Source organism: Eumetopias jubatus, unplaced genomic scaffold (genome assembly GCF_037043125.1).
Source record: "Eumetopias jubatus isolate StellerSeaLion01/CBP00866 unplaced genomic scaffold, mEumJub1_p1.0 scaffold_11, whole genome shotgun sequence".
Taxonomy (NCBI): Eukaryota; Metazoa; Chordata; class Mammalia; order Carnivora; family Otariidae; genus Eumetopias; species Eumetopias jubatus.
The window spans coordinates 97410620-97426387 of record NW_028274817.1 but is presented as its reverse complement, the minus strand read 5'-3'; the positions used below and the strand labels follow the sequence as shown (position 1 = coordinate 97426387).

The following is a 15768-nucleotide window of genomic DNA, read 5'->3' as shown; positions in this document are numbered from 1 at the left end:
TATTTTATTAAAAAATGACAGGCTTATGGGTGGTGTTTGCATGTCCCTTGCTGGTGTTCAGACCCAGAGTCCTATTCTTCTCTGTTGCATCCAGCCCTGAATTACTTATTTCACACTTGGTGTTCACTGAACACACAGGTCCCTAATCCTCATATGTATCACAAACTGGCTGCTCTCTTTACTTTTATAGGTCACAGTTAGGTTTCTTAAAAGGATCACTTGTGCTTTTTTACTTCCCTGAAAAAATGAATTTGTTTGCGTTAAGTTTTAGAAGCAGTAATACATCTGTAAGATTCAGAAATCAAAATACATCAAAAGATTTATGGTGAATCATTCATTCTGTCAATCTCTCCAGCCTCCCAAATATTTCAACCTAATGGGTGTTTCTGTGGAGGGATAAGCCCTTGGAGTTCCCTACTATGCTACTGACCCTGACATCACCCAATTCAATGATTTTAATATATTAATATTAATATTTTAATATATTTACTGAGTTGTGCAACTAACATCACAATCTAATTTTAGAACAATTCATCACTACCCTCCCCCCAACTACAGTCACTCTGCAATAACACCCCCAGCCCCTGGCAAACACTGATCTATTCTACACATTTGCCCTTTCTAGACATTTAATATAAATGGAAGCATACAATGTGTACTCTTTTGTATTTCTTTCACTGGGCAAAATGTTTTTGAGTTTCATCCATGTTGCAACATATATTGGTACTTCATTCTATTATTTATTGCTGAGTAACATTCTACTGTATGGATATACCACTTCTGTTTATTTACCAGCTGAAAGATATGTGCTCTACTTTTAGGCTGTTGGGAATACTGCTGCTATAAACAGTCACATACAAATTTAAAAGCATGTTTTCATTTCTCCTGGGCAGATACCGGAGTGATATTGCTGTGGCATATGGTAAGCACATACTCAACTTTATAAGAAACTGCTAATCTGATCTGTTTTCTTTTTTTTTTAAAGATTTTATTTATTTATTTGACAGAGAGAGCACAAGCAGGGGGAGTAGCAGGCAGAGGGAGAAGGAGAAGCAGGCTCCCCGCTGAGCAGGGAGCCTGATGCGGGGCTGGATCCCAGGACTCTGGGATCATGACCTGAGCCGAATGCAGCCACTTAACCGACTGAGCCACCCAGGCACCCCTCTAATCTATTTTCTAAAATGTCTACATTATTTTATATTTCTATCAGTAATATGTGAGGGTCCAATTTCTCTACATAAAGATGTAATACATGAAAATGCCTTTTGGGGAGGAGTTAAGATAGTGGAGGAGTAGGGGACCCTAAGTTCGTCTGGTCCCTGGAATCCAGTAGGTAGTTATCAAATCATTCTGAACACCTGCAAAATCAATCAGAGATCTGAGAAAAGAAATGCTGCAATTTTACAAACAGAAAAGCGACCACCTCTTGGAAGGTAGGAGGTGCAGAGACTTGAATCTGGGGTGATATATATATAGAGAGAGAGAGGGAGAGGGGGAGAGGGAGAGAAAGAGAGAGAGAGAGAGAATAATGCAATGGGGAGGGAGCTGGCTTAAGGAGGCTACCGCAAACTATCATAATGGAGTGAAAAATCAGAACTTTTAGAAGTCTGCTACAGTGGGGGACGTCCCTGGCTTAAAGGTGCTCAGGTAGCTAAGTGGGGCAGAATCCCAGGCGGGACAGCGTGGTCTCAGTATTCCGTGCGGTCACAGGAAGAATGGAGATGCCCGAGTGGGGCAGAGTTCCCATGTATAAGAGCAGGGAAGCCGGCTGAAAAGAGCGAGTCTAGGTGCAGGCTTTCTGCTCTGTGTTGCTATAAACTGAAGTGCTGCACGATTCTGCGACATCTCTCCTAGCAGGGGCCCAGCAAAAGGCAGAAAGCAATGGCGAGACCCCCCTCCCTCCCCTGAGAGGAACAGCGTGGGTCTGCACTGCAGAGTCCTTATAATTTGGAGTCTTGAAACTCAGTAGTGTGCCTGAGATAAAAACGCTTGGTCACAGCCTGGGCGAACACAGAGTTCCCATGGAAACCAGGGAGACAAGAGTGATTGACTGCTTTTCTGTGAGGGCTCACTGAAGAGCAGGGGGCACAAACTTTCAGCTCTGGGGCTAGAGAGTGGGGTGCCACCATTTTCATCCTGCCCATTGGTGCTCAAAGCCTTCAGGGAGCAAAACAGCGCCACATAGTGGAATCTGGGGCCTCTTACCCTGAGCCTGGCCCCCTGGCAAGGGAGGTGCTTTTCCACAAGGGTAAGGCACCTGAGAATCAGCGCAACAGGCTCCTCCCCCAGAAGACCAGCAGGAACAACTGGCTAGCACCAAGTTTACTGATCATAGAGAACTGCAAAGCTTCGGCTTTTGGGGAAAACAATATATAGCATTCCTGGGTTTTTTTTTTTTAATGCTTTAGTCTTTCAGTATTATTTTTTCAACTATTTTCTTATTTTTTCAATTCTTTCTTTATTATTTTTAAGTTTATATATATATATATATTATATATTTTACTTTGGGTTTCCTTTCATTGTATTTTATTTTATTTTTGTATATATATAAGTTTTTTGTCCTTCCTATTTTGGGATCTGGTTTCTTTTAACTAGCAGACCAAAACACATCCAGGATCTAGTTTTTTGTTTTGTTCTGTTTTGTTTGTTGCTTGATTTTTTCTTATTTTGTTTTGTTTTTTCTTTTTCTTTTTTTTCTGTTGTTGTTATTGTTGTCTTTTTCTTCTATTCTCTTCTGGACAAAATGACGAGATGGAGAAATTCATCCCAAAAGAACGAACAGGAAGTAGTACTCACTGCCAGGGATTTAATCAATAAGGATATAAGTAAGATGTCTGAACTAGAATTTAAAACAATGATTATAAAGATACTAGCTGGGCTTGAAAAAAGCATAGAAGACACTAGAGAATCCCCTTCTGGAGAAATAAAAGAACTAAAATCTAGTCAGGCCAAAATTAAAATGCTCTTACTGAGATGCAGTCCCAAATAGAAGCTCTAAAAGCAAGGATAAATGAGACAGAAGAGTCAGTAATAGAGAATATAAAATGATGGAAAATAAGGAAGCTGAAAAGAAGAGAGAAAGACAATTACTGGATCACGAAGGGAGACTTTGAGAACTCAGCAATTCCATAAAGTGAAATAATATCCAGATAATAGGGGTCCCAGAAGATGAAGAGAGGAAGAGATGAGCAGAAGGTTTATTTGAACAAATTATAGCTGAGAGCTTCCCTAATCTGGGGAAGGAAACAGGCATTCAGGTCCAGGAGGCACAGAGATCCCCCTTCAAAATCAATAAAAATATGGCAACACCTTGACATATAATAGTGAAGCTTACACATTTCAAAGATAAAGAGAAAATCCTGAAAGCAGCTCAGGACAACAGGTTCTTAACTGACAAGGGTAGACACATAAGGCTGGCAGCCAACTTGTCCACAGAGACCGGGCAGGCCAGAAAGGACTGGAATGATACATTCAATGTGCTAAATGGGAAGAATATGCAGCCAAGAATACTTTATCCAGCAAGGCTGTCATTCAGAATAGGAGAGATAAAGAGTTTCCAGGACAAACAAAAACTAAAGGATTATAACAATTCTTTTTTTAAAAAAGATTTATTTATTTATTTTAGAGAAAGAGAGTGCATGCACATGAGTGGGGCGAGGGGCAGAGGGAGAGGAAGAGGGAGAGAAGCAGACTCCCTGCGAAGTGTGGAGCCCGCCCTTAAGATTATAACAATTATCAGTAATTAACTAAACAAGAAGGTAGAAAATTAGTAAATATATATAAGACCTGATCAAATCTATCAACAAATTTGACCTGATTGACATTTATAGGCTACTCCCCCCCAATAGCAGAATGCATATTCTTTTCCAATGTGCCTGGAACATTCACTAAGATAGACTATATGCTAATGCGTGAAAGGAATCTCAATTAATTTTGAAAAATATTAAATCATACACATATTCTCTGACTACAATGGAATTAAACTGAAGTCAACAACAAAAAGCTATCTGCAGTCCTCCAGAATTGGAAAGTTAAATAGCACACTTATAAATAAGCCATGGCTCAGAGAAAAATTTGCAGGGAAATTAGAAACTCTTTTGAACTCAATGACCAGCAACACACAAATATAAAAAATAATGTATAAAAATCTGTGGGGCACAACTAAAGCAGTGTTTAGAGGGAAATTTATAGCTATAAACAATAAAGAAAAGTAATGAAACAAAACACTGGTTCTTTTAAAAATCAATCAAATTGATAAATCTCTAGATTAGACTGTTCAAGTAAAAGAGGAAAAAAACAGAAATTATCAATATCAGGAATGAGAGATAGTATTATTACAGACCATATACTCTTTTACTGTATAATCAGGGAATATTACAATTCTATGCCAAAATATTTTATAAATTTAGATGAAATGGATAAATTCCTTGAAAGACAAAATTACTCAAACACAAGAAATATAAAATCTGAATAGATGTATATCGAATTTGTTATTAAATTCCTTTCCACTAAGAAAATGCCAAGGATAATTTTCTTCACTGATGAATCCTATCACACATTTAAATAAGAATAATAATTCTGTGCAAAGTCATTCAGAAAATATAGGAAATGCGACCACTTCCTAATTCACTTTATGAGTCCCACATTACCATGGTACTAAAACCAAGCAAAGTCATTATAGGAAGGAAAAATACTACAGAAAAAATCCCTCATGGACATTCAAGGAAAAATCCTTAACACTGTACATCAAATCCATCAATATATAACAAAGAATAATACAGTATGAACATTTATGGTTTAACCCAGGAATGCTAGATTGATAGAACATTCAATAATCAATCAGATTAATTCAGGATAATAACAGAGTAATGGAGAAAAATGAGACCATCTCAATAGATACATAAAAGCATTTCACATAATGTAATATATATTTACAATAAAAACTTTCAGCAAACAGAAAATAGAAGGCACCACCATAAACTTGGTAAACAGCTACACAAGCTAACATTATTATTATTATTTTTTTTAAATTGCTACCAAGTTTACTATGTTTTTCACAATATAGTGCTTCAGGACTTTTTAGTGTAAATAAATATTTTTGGTTAACTAATTTTCCAAAATAATGATACAAATTTAGCATTCTTCTTGGAATGGAAAATTTGCTTTGAGATTACTTCATTCTTTTTCTCTTTTTCAAAAATGCATCTCATAGTGCCAGCTGCTTTTCTCGGAAGGAACCCTTGTTTTTTGACCGGACATTATGGCTATATCGCATCATCATAAAGTTCTTCTGTTTTTTCTTCTCTTTATTTGTGGAACTGGAAAATGGGTTCATTTTGGTTTTCTTCCTCACAAATTCTTTCCGGTCTTTCTGGCCATTGCCGTTGCTAGTCTTGTCTCCTTGTCAGACTTTGGCTTCTTAAGAAGGCGTTCAATGTCCCGAAGAGAAAGTAACTCACCCCTGGGATCCTCATCACTATCGATTTCAATATATTTCCTCTTTTGGGCTTTCCCTGGGGCAGCGTCGAGTTCTTTCGTCATTTGGGCCATGCAGTCTGGAGTCTTCCTGAGTTAAAACTCGGCTCGTGCTAATGGCTGCAGCTTTGGCTTTCCGCTCCTCCATGGGCATGCTGTTGAGCTTCTTGGATATTTCTTGGCTGTTCTTCATCTGAAGAGTGGCGCACATCAACCCACTCACCATCGGCATCTGCCTCCTCACTGAGACTGGTACTTTCCCACCCATCTTCATCGTTTTCAGCATCCTCTTCTTTTTCAAATTCTAGAACTTCTGCTCCTGGAATGTAATCTTTAGCATCTAATTCTCCATATTCTTGCACTCTTGTTTCTATGGAGGCCTCTGTAGGCTTACCCCAGAATTTCTTCTGCAACATCTTAGGATTCAGTGTTTGGAAGAGCTGAATCAAAGTTCTAGCAGACATCATCACATTCTTATCTCTGTGTGTTTTATACTGAGCCAGGTCTTGGAGAAGTTCTTCAGTCATGGCTAGAGGACATCGAGCTGTTAGCTCTTTTATAGCATTGATTCCTACTGTCATGACCTCCCCAGAGTTCTTGTTGGTGACAAAATTGTTGGCCACAGTCATGAGCACTGACTGAATGATCTCTGGGGGTTCTAAGTGATGAGATGTTTGGGCAGCAAACAGAAGGATCTTTGTTACTTCTCTTTGGTGGGGCTGCAGAAACCTTTGCACAAATGGATAGAAGTTAAAGAGAGAAAGCTCGTGAATTCCCACCAATCTGGAGATGAGGTTCATGAGCATCATTTTCACCTCCAACCTCTCTGTAGAGCTCTCTAGCTGCTTTAAGAGATTTTCTGCAAAGTCTTGGGGATCATGAATCAAATGAATAACTGAAAAGTTAAAGACCTCTGGTTTTTTCTTCTTTTTTTGTTTCTTGAGCACTTTCATAGCCTTTTCCAACCTTTTCTTGTGTTTGGAGCTTTTCTTCCCTGTGGCATATTGCACTAGCAGGTCTCTTGCTGTTGGTCCTTTATCCTCAGATTCTGAGTCGCTGTCCTGTTTCTCCTCTTCATCTTTCCCAAGGAAAAATGTCAAAGCAGCAACTAATATCTTGGTAACCTTGGAGAAACATGCAGTTGTGATCCCATTGACAGTTTTGGCATCATTCCAGATGTTTCTTCTGTAGAGTTCAATCATCACATCCAAAGATACCTTGGCTGCAGTTGCATTGCTGTCTCTTAACATGGTGTACATGAAATTCTGCAACACTACATTCACTTTATTGTTCTTGTGTTTTGCATTTATATTCTTGATAACAGTGACAATATGTGTGTATAAAGTCTTTCGCAGAAGCTTATCACGGCAACACAGAAGTTCAAAGAAGAGTTCTAGCAAATTTGATGGATTGATGAGATTCTTATTTCTCAGCAAGATCAAAGTTTTGCAAAATGTCATTCGAAGACCTGGATCCAAGACAGCGTGATTGTAGGAGAGAAGATCTTTCAGCTCTTGAGGAAAATTACTTAAATGTTCTGGATAGCAGTGACCAATCTGTGCCATAAACATCACCAGCTCTGCCAGTTCTCTGCTAGGTTTGTTTGGTTGTAATTTGAAAATCTCCACATTGGATTTGTAGTGATTATACTGCTGTAGAAACTCCTCGACGTAGGCTGGCAGATCCCACTTGATCAGATTCTGTAACTGCGGCAGGTTGCTGGGCAGCTTGTTATTGTTTCTGTTAGACATGTTGGCTGCTGACTGGCTCCGCAGGGAACAGTTTTAAGAAACCCCACACCGCCGGCAACCACCAACCGTGTCAGCTGCGTGTGTTAACATTATTTTTAACGGTGAAATATTGGGTACTTTCCCCCTAAGACCAGAAACAAGGAAAGCAAGCCTGCTCTCATCACTTCTAATCTATATTTTTAGGAGATACTAACCAGCTAAACAAGGTAGCAGAAAGGGGGAAAAGATATCCAGATTGGAAAGAAAGAAGTTAAACTCTCTTTATTGACAGACAACATGATTTATGTATAACGCTAAGGAATTAGTTCTAATAGCTACTAAATTATATCTACAAACAAAAGATTTCAGTATACGAGATCAATACACAAAATCAATTGTATTCTATGCTAGTAAACAATGAACAGTTGGAAAATTAAAAAATGGAAAAGTTATCACTTAAAATTGTATTAAGAACATTAAATAATTTGGGATAAATTTTACAAAGTATATATAAGTCCTATATACTAAAAATTATAAAACTCTGCTTAGTGAAATTAAAGAAGACTAAATAGATGGAGAGATATAGGATAAACAGATTGGAAGACTAAATATTATTTAAATGACAATCCTTCCTAAATTGGTCTATATATTCAACATAGTTTCAATCAAAATCTCAGCAGGACTTTCCAAAGAAATTAATAACTTAATTCTAATATTTATATGGAAATTCAAAGGTCTCAGGGTAGCCAAAACAATTTTGAAAAAAAAAAAAAAGCAAAGATGGAGGACCCATACTGCTTTACTTCAATACTTGCATGAAAGGAAAATGAAAGCAACAATAATCAAAACATTGTAGTATTTGATGGTGTAAGAATATACATTTAGATGAATGGAACAGGCTAGACCCACATACATATGGTTGGTTGGGTTTCAATGTCAATTCAGTGGGGAAAGGATAATCTTTTCATCAAAAGTTCTAGAACAATTGTCTATCAATATCAATAAAGATGAACCTCAACCCTTAACTCATCATATAAACAAAAATTAACTAAAAGTAGATTTTAAAACTACTCATAAAATGTAAGCTATAAAACTTCTAGCAGAAAGTATAGCAGAAAATCTTTGCAAACATGGAGTAAACAAAAATTTCTTACATAGGACACAAAACCCACAAACAGTAAAAGAAAATTTGACAGTTGGTCAAATGGATTTTAATTAAATTAAAAGACAAGTTACAGACCGGAAAAGAATATTTATAATACATATATAGGACAAAGGACTTATGTGATGGTTAATTTTGTGTCGACTCGATAGGGCCAAGGAGCACCCAAGTATTTGGTCAAACATTCTGAATGTGTTTGTGAGGGTACTTCTGGATAAGCTGAACATTGATAGACCAAGTAAAGCAGGTTCCTGCTCCCCCTCCTCCCCACCAGTGTGGGTAAGCTTCATCCATTCAGTTGAAAGCCTGAATAGAACAAAAGGGCTGACCCTACGTTGAGTAAGGGTGAAGTTTTCTTGCTTTTGAATTCAAACTGAAACATTGGCTCTTCCTGGACATTAAGCCTGCTGGCCCTCTGACTGGAACTATATCATTGGCTCTCCTGGGTCTCCAGTTTGCCAACTGCAGACCTTGGGACTTGCCAGTCTCCATAATTTCATGAGCCAAACGTTACAATAACTAAATAAATATAAATACAAATACAAATATAAGTATACATACAGACATACCTCATTTTATTGTGCTTTGTTTTATTGTGCTTCACAGATAATTGTGTTTTTTACAACTGGAAGTTTGTGGCAATCCTTCATGGAGCAAGTCTATTGGTACCATTTTTTCCAATAGCATTTGCTCATTTTGTGTCTCCATGTCACATTTTTGGTAATTCTCATAATATTTCAAACTTGTTCATTACTGTTGAATTTGTTATGGTGATCTGTGGTCAGTGATCTTTGATGTTACTGTTGTAATTGTTTTGGGGCACCATGAACGATATAAGATGGAGAACTTAATCAATAAATGTGTGTTCTGACTGCTCCACGGACTGGCAGTTCTCCCATCTCTCTTCTTCTCCATGGCCTCCCTATTCCCTAAGACACAATAGCATTGAAATTGGGCCAAATATAAAAAAGAATGAAATCTTTCCATTTGCAACGATGCGGATGGAGCTGGAGAGTATTATGCTAAAGTGAAAGTCAGAGAAAGACAAATTTAACTCATGATTTTACTCATGTGGAATTTAAGAAACAAAACAAACAAACATTAGAGGGAAAAAAAGAGAGGAAAACCAAAAACCAGGATCTTAACTGTAGAGAACAAACTGATGGTTACCAGAGGGGAGGTAGGTGGGGATATGGGTTAAATAGGTGATGGGGATTAAGGAGTGCACTTGTTGTGATAAGCACCAAGTGTTTTATGTATAAGTGATGAATCACTAAATTCTACACCTGAAACTAATATTACACTGTATGTTAACTAACTGGAATTTAAGTAAAAACTCGGAAGAAAAAAAGGAAATTGGGCCAATTAATAACCCTACAATAGCCATTAAGTGTTCAACTGAAGGAAGAGTCATACATTTCTCTCTCTAAACCAAAAGCTAGAAATAATGATTAAGTTTAGTGAGGAAGGCCTGCCAAAAGCCAAGACAGGCCAAAAGCCATGCCTTTTGTGCCAAACAGTTAGTCAAGATGTGAATGCAAAGGGAAAATGCTTGAAAAATTAAAAGTGCTCCTCCAGTGAATACATGAATAAGAAAGTGAAACAGCCTTCTTGCTGATACGGAGAAAGTTTTAGTGGTCTGAATAGAAGATCAAACCAGCCATAACATTCCCTTAAGCCAAAGCCTAATCCAGAGCAAGTCCCTAACTCTCTTCAGTTCTATGAAGGCTGAGAGGTGAGGAAGCTGCAGAAGAAAAGTTGGAAGCTAGCAGAGGTTGGTTCATGAGGTTTAAGGAAAGAAGTCATCTCCATAGCACAAAAGTACAAGGTGAAGCAGCAAGTGCTGATGGAGAAGCTGCAGCAAGTTATCCAGAAGATCTTGTTAAAATAATTAGAAAAGGTGGCTACACTAAACAACAGATTTTCAATATATAAAAAACAACCTTATATTGGAAGAAGATGCCATCTAGGACTTTCATAGCTAGAGAGGAGAAGTCAATGCCTGGCTTCAAAGCTTTAAAAGACAGGCTACCTTGTTAGGGGCTAACTTAGTCACCAGTTGGTGACTAAGTTGAAGCCAGTGCTCATTTACCATTCCAAAAATCCTAGAGCCCTTAAGAATTATGCCAACTCTACTCTGCATGTGCTCTATAAATGGAACAAAACACAGATGACAGCATATGTGTTTACAACATGGTTTACCGAATAAGCCCACTGTTGATACCTACTGCTCAGAAAAAAAAGATTCCTTTCAAAGTATTACTTCTTACTGATAATGCACTTGGTCACCCAAGAGCTCTGATGGAGATGTATAAGATTAATGTTTTCTCATGCCTGCTGACACAACATCCATTCTGCGGTCCATGGATCAAGGAGCAATTTTGACTTTCAAGCCTTATTATTTAAGAAATACATTTTGTAAGGCTATTATTTGCCATAAGATTATGATTCTTCTATTGGATTTTGGCAAAGTAAATCTTTTGTAAAGAATTTACCATTCTTAGAAACAACATTTGTGATTCATGGGAAGAGGTCAAATATCATCACTAACAGGAGTTTGGAAGAAGCTGATTCCAACCTTCACGGATGATTTTGAGGGGTTCAAGACTTCGGTGCAGGAAGTAACTGCAGATGTGGTAGAAAGAGCAAGAGAACTAGAAAGTGGAGCCTGAAGATGGGACTGAATTGCTGTAATCTCATGATGAAACTTTAATGGATGAGGAGTTGCCTTTTTTTTTTTTTCTTAAGTAGGCTCCATGCCCTGCATGAAGCCCAATATGGGGCTTGAATTCATGACCCTGAGATCAAGACTCAGACACTCAACCCACTGAGCCACCCAGGCACCCCGAGGACTTGCTTCTCTTGGATGAGCAAAGAAAGTGGTTTCTTGAGATGGAATCAAATCCTGGTGAAGATGCTGTGAAGATTGTTGAAATGAAAAAAAAAATTAGAATATTACATAAATTTAGTTGATAAAACAGAAGCAGAGTTTGAGAGGAATGACGCCAATTTTGAAATAACTTCTACCATGGGTAAAATGCTATCAAATAGCAACATATGCTACAGAGAAATCATTCATGAAAGGAAGATGAGGCAAACTTCACTGTCTCATTTTTAAGAAATTGCCACACCAACCCATCTTTGAGCAGCCACCACCCTGATCAGTCAGCAGCCATCAATATCGAGGACTAGCAAAAAGATAATAACTCAGTGAAAGCTCAGATGATGGTTAGCAATTTTTAGCAAAAAAGTATTTTTATTTTTATTTATTTTTTTAGCAATAAAGTGTTTTATTTTTTTAAAGATTTTTATTTATTTGACAGAGAGAGAGACAGCAAGAAAGGGAACACAAGCAGGGGGAGTGGGAGAGGGAGAAGCAGGCTTCCCGTGGAGCAGGGAGCCCGATGCAGGGCTCGATCCCAGGACCCTGGGATCATGACCTGAGCCGAAGGCAGACGCTTAACGAATTGAGCCACCCAGGTGCTCAGCAATAAAGTATTTTAAAATTAAGGTATATATATCGTTTTTTTAGACATAATGCTGTTGCACACTTTATAGACTATAGTATAATGTAAACATAAACGTTTACATGCACTGGGAAGCCAAAAAAATCATTCAACTCCATTTATTGCATACTTGCTTTATTGTAATGGTCTGGAACTGAACCTACAATATCTCTGAGGTATGCCTGTATACCACATTTTATTTCTCCATTCATCCATTAATAGATACTTAGGTTATTTCCATGTGTTGGCTATCATAAATAATAGCAACAGGCTGGATCATATGGTAGTTTTATTTTTAATTTTTAGAGGAACCTCCATACTGTTTTCCATAGCAGCTGCACAATCTATATTCCTACCAACATTGAACAAATGTTCCCTTTTCTTTATACCTTCACCAACACCTGTTATTTCTTGTCTTTTTGATTCTAGCCATTGTAACAGATGCTAAGTGATACCTCATTGTGGTTTTGATTTGCATTTCCCTGATGATGAGTGATGCTGAGCATCTTTTCACGTATCTGTTGGCCATCTGCATGTCGTTTTGGAAAAATGTCTATTCAGACCCTCCTGCCTTAAATTTTTGTGAAGGATATAAACCTCATGTGGTGTGGTTAACACACCACAATATTACACAGAGTATTCAGAATCTGCGTACATGATTACTTTTACCAGTGTGTTGTGTATTTTCATACATTTTCATGTAACTAATTAGCACCTTTTCATATCAGCTTGAAACACTCCTTTTAGCATTTCCTGTAAGGCAGGCTGAGTGGTGATAACTCCTTCAGCTTTTGTTTGTTTTGGGAAGTCTTTATCTCACCTTTGTTTCTGAAGGACAACTTTGCCATGTAAAGTATTCTTGGTTGGATATTTCTTCTTTCAGCACTTTGAATATTTCCCATTCTCTCCCTACCTGAAAGATTTCTGATGAAAACTCTGCTGATAGCCTTCTAAGTGGTTCCCTTATATGAGAATTTTTTTTTTCTCTTGCTGCTTTAAAAATTCTCTTTTGCCTTTGATTTTAGACAACTGTATTATAATATTTCTTAGAGAAAACAATTTTGGATTGAAATTTTGGGGTTGACCCATTAGCTGCATGAAATTGGATATCTAAATCTCTCCCTAGTTTCGAAAGTTCTTAGGCATTATTTCTTCAAATAAGCTTTCTGCTCCTTTCTCTTTCTCTTCTCCTTCTGGAATTTCAACGATGCATACATTGTTTCTCTTAATGGGATCCCGTAAGTCCTGTCTTCATTCCTTTTTATTCTCTTTTCCTTTTTGTTCTCTGACTGTATAATTTCAAATACTCTGTTTTTGAGTTCACTGATTCCTTCTTCTGTTTAATACAGTCTGATGTTGAAGCTCTCTAGTAAATTCTTGAGTTCATTCATTGTATTCTTCAGCCCCCAAATTTCTGTTTCTTTTTTATGTTTTCTCTCAGTGAAACTTCTCATTTTGTTTTTGTATTATTTTCCTGATTTTCTTAAACTGTTTATGTGTGTCCTTTTGTAGATCTCTGAGCTCTCCCAGAACTATTTTTTTCATGGATAGCTATATAATTGCTGATTTTTGTGAGAGGAGAGAGACTAGGGTCTCCTACTCCACCATCTTGGTGACATCACTTCTCCAAGTCATCTTTCAAATAACACTATACCACTTCATGGGTAGTGTGAGTATCTTATAACACAATAATCCTATTTCTTTCCTCCCGTCCTCTGTATCTTTGATGTCATTCCTTTCATTTATATATAAACACACATAAACATGTATATGTTGGCTCACACACACACCCACCCACACACACACATAAGCACCCACAACTGAATACATTGTTGTTATTATTTTAAACAGTTATCTGTTAGAGCAATTAAGAATAAAACAAGTTTTTATTTTACCTTCCCTTATTCCTTCTTCAATGCTCTTCCTTTAAATAGATCCAAGTTTCTAACCTATATTTTTTTCTCTTTCTAATGAATTTCTTTTACTATTTTTTGAAAGGCACGCCTGTCTACTGGCAACAAATTCTCTCAATTTTTGTCTAATAAAGTCTTTATTTCTCCTTCTCTTTTGAAGGATAATTTCACAGGGTTTTTGTTTGTTGGTTTTTTTTTTCCTCTTTCAACATTTTATTTCTCTATATTTTCTTCTTTGCATGGTCTCTAAGAAGTCTGATGTGATTATTATCTTTGTTCCACTATAGGCAGGGAGCTATTTTCCTTTGGCTTCTTTCAGGAATTTTTTTTTTATCTTGGATTTTCTGTAATTTGAAAATGATATGCCTAGGTATACTTTTTCTTGGCATTAAGCTGCTTAGAGTCTTCTGAGCTCTCTGGATCTGTGGTTTAGTGTCAGACTTTAATATGGGGCAAATTCTCAGTCATTATTGCTTCAAATATTTCTTTAGCTCCTTTATCTTTTTCTTTTCCTTCTGGTATTCCTATTATACATGTTACAACTTTTGTAATTGTCCTTGTTCCTTGGATATTCTGACCTGTTTTTTTGTTTTGTTTTGTTTTCGGTCTTTTTTCTCTTTGCTTTCAGTTTTCTTTTTCTTTTTTTGCCTTTGTTCTCTTTGCTTTTCAGTTTCATTTTTCAGCTAAGAGATTCTTTTTTCTGCAATGTTCAATGTAGTAATAAACCTTCCAAAGGCACTCTTCATTTCTGTTGCAATGTTTTTCATTGCTACCATTACTTTTTGGTTCTGTCTTAAGATTTTCACCTCTTTGCTTACATTACCCATCTGTTGTTGCATGCTGTCTACTTTACCCATTAGAGCCCTTAGCATATTAATCGTGGTTGTTTTAAATTCCTTGTCTGATAATTCCAACTCACCTGCCATTACTGGTTCTGACGCCTCCTTTGTCTCTTCAAATTGTGTTTTTTGTCTTTTAGTATACTTTGCAACTTTTTTTGATTGCCTGACATGATATACTGGATAAAAAGAACTGCTATAAAGAGGCCTTCAGTAATACAGTGCTAAGGGGGGTGGGTAGGGGAAGCATTCTATAGTCTTACGATTAGGTCTCAAAATCTTTTAGTGAGACTACGCCTCTGGACTGTAAACTTCACAAGTGTTCCTTAGTTTTTTCTATCCCCTTAGGTGGCACAGGATCTCTACAGTGAGCTGGAGCTTAGTATTTCCCTTCTCCCACATGTCAGAAGATGTACATTCTCTCCAAGATGGCAAGTCAGTTGGTAGGTATTTGGCAAAGAGAAACTCTCAAGTGCACATGGACACAAGGCACTTCCTACTAGGACATACATGGCAAAATATTTCTGTAATAGCAAAATACGACAACAATAACAACAAATAATACCCAAACAAGAGAAATCCATAAAAAATAGATGGTAAAACAGGCATACAATTTCTTTGTATAAAAGGGTCAAGATATTTAAGTAAGGGCTATACATACCTACATGGGTAAATTTTATAGCTCCAAAAGAGCAAGTTGCACAAATAACATCAAAACAACTTCTGTAAATATTAAACACACCGCAAACAATACCAACTACACAGATGGAAAAAGTGTGAAAACACAGACAGGAAACAAAAGCTACACTTTAAGGTAATGGTTACCTCTTTGGAGGAAGAACTTAGAGAATGCCATTGAGGGGGCATGCAAAAGAAGTTTCTGAAATCACAGGAATGAAAAGTACAGCATAAGGAATATAATCAATGGCATTATAACAGCACTGTATGGGGACACGTGGTAGCTACACCTGTAGTGAGTACAGCATAATACCGGGACTTGTAATCACTATGTTGTACACCTGAAACTAATGTCACATTGTGTGTCAAGTATACTTCAAGAAAAATAAATATTTTAAGAAAAAATATAGAATCGAAGATTCTGAAACACATGCAACACATCAAATAGCACCATCAGCATTGATT

At 37.1% G+C, this 15768-nt stretch overlaps 1 pseudogene; it reads right to left on the bottom strand.

Annotated features, from left to right (window-relative positions):
- Nucleotides 1-5170: 5170 nt before the first annotated feature.
- Nucleotides 5171-7226, bottom strand: LOC148163120 (protein SDA1 homolog pseudogene; annotated as a pseudogene).
- Between the last annotated feature and the right edge of the window lie 8542 nt (nucleotides 7227-15768).